Below are 9,767 nucleotides of genomic sequence, written 5' to 3'. Positions count from 1 at the left end.
TCACCCTGGCCGACCCTGGAAACCCAAGCTAGAAATTTGCAAATTTTGCTGGATTTCTGCAAAACTAAAGAGCTCAGAAACCAGGCCAATGCAATTCCTCGGAGCCTGAAACGCCGGCATTCATCTGATGCCCAGACCCTGGGGAAATGACTTCTTTTTCCCCTGGAAAATGGCCTCTGTTTGCGGCCAGTTGCCCTTGCCGACTAAGGCCACCCAAGCAGGACATTTGGAAATTTTGCTGGATTTCTCCAAAACTAAAGTGGTCAGAATCTAGGTCCCTGCCAGTCCTCCGAGCCCCAATGGCCAGCTTCCATGTGATGCCCAGACTCTGGGGAAATGACTTCTTTTTCCCCTGGAAAATGGCCTCTGTTTGCGGCCACTCACCCTGGCCGAATAGGGCCACGCAAGCCAGACATTTGCAAATTTTCCTGGATTTATCCAAAACTAAAGCGGTCAGAAACTAGGTCCCTGCAAATACTCGGAGCCACAAACACCAGCTTTCATCTGCTGCTCAGACCCTTGGGAAATGACTTCTTTTTCCCCTGGAAAATGGCCTCTGTTTGCGGCCACTCACCCTGGCCAACCCGGGACACCCAAGCTGGAAATTTGCAAATTTTCCTTGATTCCTCCAAAACTGAATTGGTCGGAAACTAGGCCAAAGCAAGTGCTCATAGCCCCAAACGCCTCATTCCATCTGATGCCCAGACTCTGGGGAAACGACTTCTTTTTCACCTGGAAAATGGCCTCTGGTCGCGGCCACTTGCCCAGGCCGACCATGGCCACCCAAGCTAGAAATTTGCAAATTTTCCTTGATTCCTCCAAAACTAAAGTGGTCGGAATCTAGGTCCCTGCAAGTCCTCGGAGACACAAACACCAGCTTTCATCTGATGCCCAGACCCTGGGGAAATGACTTCTTTTTCCCCTGGAAAATGGCCTCTGTTTGCGGCCACTTGCCCAGGCAGAACATGGCCAGCCAAGCTAGAAATTTGCAAATTTTCCTGGATTTCTCCAAAACTAAAGTGGTCGGAATCTAGGTCCCTGCAAGTCCTCGGAGCCACAAACACCAGCTTTCATCTGATGCCCAGACCCTGGGGAAATGACTTCTTTTTCCCCTGGAAAATGGCCTCTGGTTGCGGCCACTCGCCCTGGCCGAATAGGGCCACGCAAGCCAGACATTTGCAAATTTTCCGGGATTTCTCCAAAACTAAAGTGGTCAGAATGTAGGTCCCTGCAAGTACTCGGAGCCACAAACAGCAGCTTTCATCTGCTGCTCAGACCCTTGGGAAATGACTTCTTTTTCCCCTGGAAAATGGCCTCTGTTTGCGGCCACTTGCCCTTGCCGACTCAGGCCACCCAAGCTAGAAATTTGCAAATTTTGCTGGATTTCTGCAAAACTAAAGAGGTCAGAAACCAGGCCAATGCAATTCCTCGGAGCCTGAAACGCCGGCATTCATCTGATGCCCAGACCCTGGCGAAATGACTTCTTTTTCCCCTGGAAAATGGGATCTGTTTGCGGCCAGTTGCCCTTGCCGACTAAGGCCACCCAAGCAGGATATTTGGAAATTTTGCTGGATTTCTCCAAAACTAAAGTGGTCAGAATCTAGGTCCCTGCCAGTCCTCCGAGCCCCAATGGCCAGCTTCCATGTGATGCCCAGACTCTGGGGAAATGACTTCTTTCTCCCCTGGAAAATGGCCTCTGTTTGCGGCCACTCACCCTGGCCGAATAGGGCCACGCAAGCCAGACATTTGCAAATTTTCCTGGATTTATCCAAAACTAAAGCGGTCAGAATCTAGGTCCCTGCAAATACTCGGAGCCACAAACAGCAGCTTTCATCTGCTGCTCAGACCCTTGGGAAATGACTTCTTTTTCCCCTGGAAAATGGCCTCTGTTTGCGGCCACTCACCCTGGCCAACCCGGGACACCCAAGCTGGAAATTTGCAAATTTTCCTTGATTCCTCCAAAACTGAATTGGTCGGAAACTAGGCCAAAGCAAGTGCTCATAGCCCCAAACGCCTCATTTCATCTGATGCCCAGACTCTGGGGAAATGACTTCTTTTTCCCCTGGAAAATGGCCTCTGTTTGCGGCCACTTGCCCAGGCCGACGACTGCCACCGAAGCTAGAAATTTGCAAATTTTGCTGGATTTCACCAAAACTAAAGTAGTCAGACCAGGCCAATCCAAGTCCTCAGAGCCCAAAATGCCAGCTTCCTTGTGATGCCCAGACCCTGGGGAAATGACTTCTCTTTCCACTGGAAAATGGGATCTGTTTGAGGCCACTTACTCCTGCCGACTCAGGCCACCCAAGCAGGACATTTGGAAATTTTGCTGGATTTCTCCAAAACTAAAATGGTCAGAATCTAGGTCCCTGCAAGTCCTCAGAGCCACAAACACCAGCTTTCATCTGATGCCCACACCCTGGCAAAATGACTTCTTGACTTCTTTTCCCCCTGGAAAATGGCCTCTGTTTGCGGCCACTCGCCCTGGCCGAACCTGGCCACCCAAGCTAGAAATTTGCAAATTTTGCTGGATTTCTCCGAAACTAAAGTGGTCAGAATGTAGGTCCCTGCAAGTACTCGGAGCCACAAACAGCAGCTTTCATCTGCTGCTCAGACCCTTGGGAAATGACTTCTTTTTCCCCTGGAAAATGGCCTCTGTTTGCGGCCACTTGCCCTTGCCGACTCAGGCCACCCAAGCTAGAAATTTGCAAATTTTGCTGGATTTCTGCAAAACTAAAGAGCTCAGAAACCAGGCCAATGCAATTCCTCGGAGCCTGAAACGCCGGCATTCATCTGATGCCCAGACCCTGGCGAAATGACTTCTTTTTCCCCTGGAAAATGGGATCTGTTTGCGGCCAGTTGCCCTTGCCGACTAAGGCCACCCAAGCAGGACATTTGGAAATTTTGCTGGATTTCTCCAAAACTAAAGTGGTCAGAATCTAGGTCCCTGCAAGTCCTCCGAGCCCCAATGGCCAGCTTCCATGTGATGCCCAGACTCTGGGGAAATGACTTCTTTTTCCCCTGGAAAATGGCCTCTGTTTGCGGCCACTCACCCTGGCCAACCCGGGACACCCAAGCTGGAAATTTGCAAATTTTCCTTGATTCCTCCAAAACTGAATTGGTCGGAAACTAGGCCAAAGCAAGTGCTCATAGCCCCAAACGCCTCATTCCATCTGATGCCCAGACTCTGGGGAAACGACTTCTTTTTCACCTGGAAAATGGCCTCTGGTTGCGGCCACTTGCCCAGGCCGACCATGGCCTCCCAAGCTAGAAATTTGCAAATTTTCCCTGATTCCTCCAAAACTAAAGTGGTCGGAATCTAGGTCCCTGCAAGTCCTCGGAGACACAAACACCAGCTTTCAACTGATGCCCAGACCCTGGGGAAATGACTTCTTTTTCCCCTGGAAAATGGCCTCTGTTTGAGGCCACTTGCCCAGGCAGAACATGGCCAGCCAAGCTAGAAATTTGCAAATTTTCCTGGATTTCTCCAAAACTAAAGTGGTCGGAATCTAGGTCCCTGCAAGTCCTCGGAGACACAAACACCAGCTTTCATCTGATGCCCAGACCCTGGGGAAATGACTTCTTTTTCCCCTGGAAAATGGCCTCTGTTTGCGGCCACTTGCCCAGGCCGACGACTGCCACCGAAGCTAGAAATTTGCAAATTTTGCTGGATTTCACCAAAACTAAAGTAGTCAGACCAGGCCAATCCAAGTCCTCAGAGCCCAAAATGCCAGCTTCCTTGTGATGCCCAGACCCTGGGGAAATGACTTCTCTTTCCACTGGAAAATGGGATCTGTTTGAGGCCACTTACTCCTGCCGACTCAGGCCACCCAAGCAGGACATTTGCAAATTTTGCTGGATTTCTCCAAAACTAAAATGGTCAGAATCTAGGTCCCTGCAAGTCCTCAGAGCCACAAACACCAGCTTTCATCTGATGCCCACACCCTGGCAAAATGACTTCTTGACTTCTTTTCCCCCTGGAAAATGGCCTCTGTTTGCGGCCACTCGCCCTGGCCGAACCTGGCCACCCAAGCTAGAAATTTGCAAATTTTGCTGGATTTCTCCGAAACTAAAGTGGTCAGAATGTAGGTCCCTGCAAGTACTCGGAGCCACAAACAGCAGCTTTCATCTGCTGCTCAGACCCTTGGGAAATGACTTCTTTTTCCCCTGGAAAATGGCCTCTGTTTGCGGCCACTTGCCCTTGCCGACTCAGGCCACCCAAGCTAGAAATTTGCAAATTTTGCTGGATTTCTGCAAAACTAAAGAGCTCAGAAACCAGGCCAATGCAATTCCTCGGAGCCTGAAACGCCGGCATTCATCTGATGCCCAGACCCTGGCGAAATGACTTCTTTTTCCCCTGGAAAATGGGATCTGTTTGCGGCCAGTTGCCCTTGCCGACTAAGGCCACCCAAGCAGGACATTTGGAAATTTTGCTGGATTTCTCCAAAACTAAAGTGGTCAGAATCTAGGTCCCTGCAAGTCCTCCGAGCCCCAATGGCCAGCTTCCATGTGATGCCCAGACTCTGGGGAAATGACTTCTTTTTCCCCTGGAAAATGGCCTCTGTTTGCGGCCACTCACCCTGGCCAACCCGGGACACCCAAGCTGGAAATTTGCAAATTTTCCCTGATTCCTCCAAAACTAAAGTGGTCGGAATCTAGGTCCCTGCAAGTCCTCGGAGCCACAAACACCAGCTTTCAACTGATGCCCAGACCCTGGGGAAATGACTTCTTTTTCCCCTGGAAAATGGCCTCTGTTTGCGGCCACTTGCCCAGGCAGAACATGGCCAGCCAAGCTAGAAATTTGCAAATTTTCCTGGATTTCTCCAAAACTAAAGTGGTCGGAATCTAGGTCCCTGCAAGTCCTCGGAGACACAAACACCAGCTTTCATCTGATGCCCAGACCCTGGGGAAATGACTTCTTTTTCCCCTGGAAAATGGCCTCTGTTTGCGGCCACTTGCCCAGGCCGACGACTGTCACCGAAGCTAGAAAATTGCAAATTTTGCTGGATTTCACCAAAACTAAAGTAGTCAGACCAGGCCAATCCAAGTCCTCAGAGCCCAAAATGCCAGCGGCCATGTGATGCCCAGACCCTGCGGTAATGACTTCCTTTTCCCCTGGAAAATGGCCTCTGGTTGCGGCCACTCGCCCTGGCCGAATAGGGCCACGCAAGCCAGACATTTGCAAATTTTCCGGGATTTCTCCAAAACTAAAGTGGTCAGAATCTAGGTCCCTGCAAGTACTCGGAGCCACAAACACCAGCTTTCATCTGATACCCAGACCCTTGGGAAATGACTACTTGACTTCTTTTTCCCCTGGAAAATGGCCTCTGTTTGCGGCCACTCGCCCTGGCCGAACCTGGCCACCCAAGCTAGAAATTTGCAAATTTTGCTGAATTTCTGCAAAACTAAAGTGGTCGGAATCTAGGTCCCTGTAAGTCCTCGGAGACACAAACACCAGCTTTCATCTGATGCCCAGACCCTGGGGAAATGACTTCTTTTTCCCCTGGAAAATGGCCTCTGGTTGCGGCCACTTGCCCTTGCCGACTCAGGCCACCCAAGCTAGAAATTTGCAAATTTTGCTGGATTTCTCCAAAACTAAAGTGGTCAGAATCTAGGTCCCTGCCAGTCCTCCGAGCCCCAATGGCCAGCTTCCATGTGATGCCCAGACTCTGGGGAAATGACTTCTTTTTCCCCTGGAAAATGGCCTCTGTTTGCGGCCACTCACCCTGGTCGAATAGGGCCACGCAAGCCAGACATTTGCAAATTTACCTGGATTTATCCAAAACTAAAGTGGTCAGAATCTAGGTCCCTGCAAATACTCGGAGCCACAAACAGCAGCTTTCATCTGCTGCTCAGACCCTTGGGAAATGACTTCTTTTTCCCCTGGAAAATGGCCTCTGTTTGCGGCCACTCACCCTGGCCAACCCGGGACACCCAAGCTGGAAATTTGCAAATTTTCCTTGATTCCTCCAAAACTGAATTGGTCGGAAACTAGGCCAAAGCAAGTGCTCATAGCCCCAAACGCCTCATTTCATCTGATGCCCAGACTCTGGGGAAATGACTTCTTTTTCCCCTGGAAAATGGCCTCTGTTTGCGGCCACTTGCCCAGGCCGACGACTGCCACCGAAGCTAGAAATTTGCAAATTTTGCTGGATTTCACCAAAACTAAAGTAGTCAGACCAGGCCAATCCAAGTCCTCAGAGCCCAAAATGCCAGCTTCCTTGTGATGCCCAGACCCTGGGGAAATGACTTCTCTTTCCACTGGAAAATGGGATCTGTTTGAGGCCACTTACTCCTGCCGACTCAGGCCACCCAAGCAGGACATTTGGAAATTTTGCTGGATTTCTCCAAAACTAAAATGGTCAGAATCTAGGTCCCTGCAAGTCCTCAGAGCCACAAACACCAGCTTTCATCTGATGCCCACACCCTGGCAAAATGACTTCTTGACTTCTTTTCCCCCTGGAAAATGGCCTCTGTTTGCGGCCACTCGGCCTGGCCGAACCTGGCCACCCAAGCTAGAAATTTGCAAATTTTGCTGGATTTCTCCGAAACTAAAGTGGTCAGAATGTAGGTCCCTGCAAGTACTCGGAGCCACAAACAGCAGCTTTCATCTGCTGCTCAGACCCTTGGGAAATGACTTCTTTTTCCCCTGGAAAATGGCCTCTGTTTGCGGCCACTTGCCCTTGCCGACTCAGGCCACCCAAGCTAGAAATTTGCAAATTTTGCTGGATTTCTGCAAAACTAAAGAGCTCAGAAACCAGGCCAAAGCAATTCCTCGGAGCCTGAAACGCCGGCATTCATCTGATGCCCAGACCCTGGCGAAATGACTTCTTTTTCCCCTGGAAAATGGGATCTGTTTGCGGCCAGTTGCCCTTGCCGACTAAGGCCACCCAAGCAGGACATTTGGAAATTTTGCTGGATTTCTCCAAAACTAAAGTGGTCAGAATCTAGGTCCCTGCAAGTCCTCCGAGCCCCAATGGCCAGCTTCCATGTGATGCCCAGACTCTGGGGAAATGACTTCTTTTTCCCCTGGAAAATGGCCTCTGTTTGCGGCCACTCACCCTGGCCAACCCGGGACACCCAAGCTGGAAATTTGCAAATTTTCCTTGATTCCTCCAAAACTGAATTGGTCGGAAACTAGGCCAAAGCAAGTGCTCATAGCCCCAAACGCCTCATTCCATCTGATGCCCAGACTCTGGGGAAACGACTTCTTTTTCACCTGGAAAATGGCCTCTGGTTGCGGCCACTTGCCCAGGCCGACCATGGCCTCCCAAGCTAGAAATTTGCAAATTTTCCCTGATTCCTCCAAAACTAAAGTGGTCGGAATCTAGGTCCCTGCAAGTCCTCGGAGACACAAACACCAGCTTTCAACTGATGCCCAGACCCTGGGGAAATGACTTCTTTTTCCCCTGGAAAATGGCCTCTGTTTGCGGCCACTTGCCCAGGCAGAACATGGCCAGCCAAGCTAGAAATTTGCAAATTTTCCTGGATTTCTCCAAAACTAAAGTGGTCGGAATCTAGGTCCCTGCAAGTCCTCGGAGACACAAACAACAGCTTTCATCTGATGCCCAGACCCTGGGGAAATGACTTCTTTTTCCCCTGGAAAATGGCCTCTGTTTGCGGCCACTTGCCCAGGCCGACGACTGTCACCGAAGCTAGAAAATTGTAAATTTTGCTGGATTTCACCAAAACTAAAGTAGTCAGACCAGGCCAATCCAAGTCCTCAGAGCCCAAAATGCCAGCGGCCATGTGATGCCCAGACCCTGCGGTAATGACTTCCTTTTCCCCTGGAAAATGGCCTCTGGTTGCGGCCACTCGCCCTGGCCGAATAGGGCCACGCAAGCCAGACATTTGCAAATTTTCCGGGATTTCTCCAAAACTAAAGTGGTCAGAATGTAGGTCCCTGCAAGTACTCGGAGCCACAAACACCAGCTTTCATCTGCTGCTCAGACCCTTGGGAAATGACTTCTTTTTCCCCTGGAAAATGGCCTCTGTTTGCGGCCACTTGCCCTTGCCGACTCAGGCCACCCAAGCTAGAAATTTGCAAATTTTGCTGGATTTCTGCAAAACTAAAGAGGTCAGAAACCAGGCCAATGCAATTCCTCGGAGCCTGAAACGCCGGCATTCATCTGATGCCCAGACCCTGGCGAAATGACTTCTTTTTCCCCTGGAAAATGGGATCTGTTTGCGGCCACTTACTCCTGCCGACTCAGGCCACCCAAGCAGGACATTTGGAAATTTTGCTGGATTTCTCCAAAACTAAAGTGGTCAGAATCTAGGTCCCTGCAAGTACTCGGAGCCACAAACACCAGCTTTCATCTGCTGCTCAGACCCTTGGGAAATTACTTCTTTTTCCCCTGGAAAATGGCCTCTGTTTGCGGCCACTCGCCCTGGCCGAACCTGGCCACCCAAGCTAGAAATTTGCAAATTTTGCTGGATTTCTCCGAAACTAAAGTGGTCAGAATGTAGGTCCCTGCAAGTACTCGGAGCCACAAACAGCAGCTTTCATCTGCTGCTCAGACCCTTGGGAAATGACTTCTTTTTCCCCTGGAAAATGGCCTCTGTTTGCGGCCACTTGCCCTTGCCGACTCAGGCCACCCAAGCTAGAAATTTGCAAATTTTGCTGGATTTCTGCAAAACTAAAGAGCTCAGAAACCAGGCCAATGCAATTCCTCGGAGCCTGAAACGCCGGCATTCATCTGATGCCCAGACCCTGGCGAAATGACTTCTTTTTCCCCTGGAAAATGGGATCTGTTTGTGGCCAGTTGCCCTTGCCGACTCAGGCCACCCAAGCAGGACATTTGGAAATTTTGCTGGATTTCTCCAAAACTAAAGTGGTCAGAATCTAGGTCCCTGCAAGTCCTCCGAGCCCCAATGGCCAGCTTCCATGTGATGCCCAGACTCTGGGGAAATGACTTCTTTTTCCCCTGGAAAATGGCCTCTGTTTGCGGCCACTCACCCTGGCCAACCCGGGACACCCAAGCTGGAAATTTGTAAATTTTCCTTGATTCCTCCAAAACTGAATTGGTCGGAAACTAGGCCAAAGCAAGTGCTCATAGCCCCAAACGCCTCATTCCATCTGATGCCCAGACTCTGGGGAAACGACTTCTTTTTCACCTGGAAAATGGCCTCTGGTTGCGGCCACTTGCCCAGGCCGACCATGGCCTCCCAAGCTAGAAATTTGCAAATTTTCCCTGATTCCTCCAAAACTAAAGTGGTCGGAATCTAGGTCCCTGCAAGTCCTCGGAGACACAAACACCAGCTTTCAACTGATGCCCAGACCCTGGGGAAATGACTTCTTTTTCCCCTGGAAAATGGCCTCTGTTTGCGGCCACTTGCCCAGGCAGAACATGGCCAGCCAAGCTAGAAATTTGCAAATTTTCCTGGATTTCTCCAAAACTAAAGTGGTCGGAATCTAGGTCCCTGCAAGTCCTCGGAGACACAAACACCAGCTTTCATCTGATGCCCAGACCCTGGGGAAATGACTTCTTTTTCCCCTGGAAAATGGCCTCTGTTTGCGGCCACTTGCCCAGGCCGACGACTGTCACCGAAGCTAGAAAATTGCAAATTTTGCTGGATTTCACCAAAACTAAAGTAGTCAGACCAGGCCAATCCAAGTCCTCAGAGCCCAAAATGCCAGCGGCCATGTGATGCCCAGACCCTGCGGTAATGACTTCCTTTTCCCCTGGAAAATGGCCTCTGGTTGCGGCCACTCGCCCTGGCCGAATAGGGCCACGCAAGCCAGACATTTGCAAATTTTCCGGGATTTC

This window comes from Passer domesticus, chromosome W (genome assembly GCF_036417665.1).
Source record: "Passer domesticus isolate bPasDom1 chromosome W, bPasDom1.hap1, whole genome shotgun sequence".
NCBI lineage: Eukaryota > Metazoa > Chordata > Aves > Passeriformes > Passeridae > Passer > Passer domesticus.
This window is presented reverse-complemented; position numbering follows the sequence as displayed.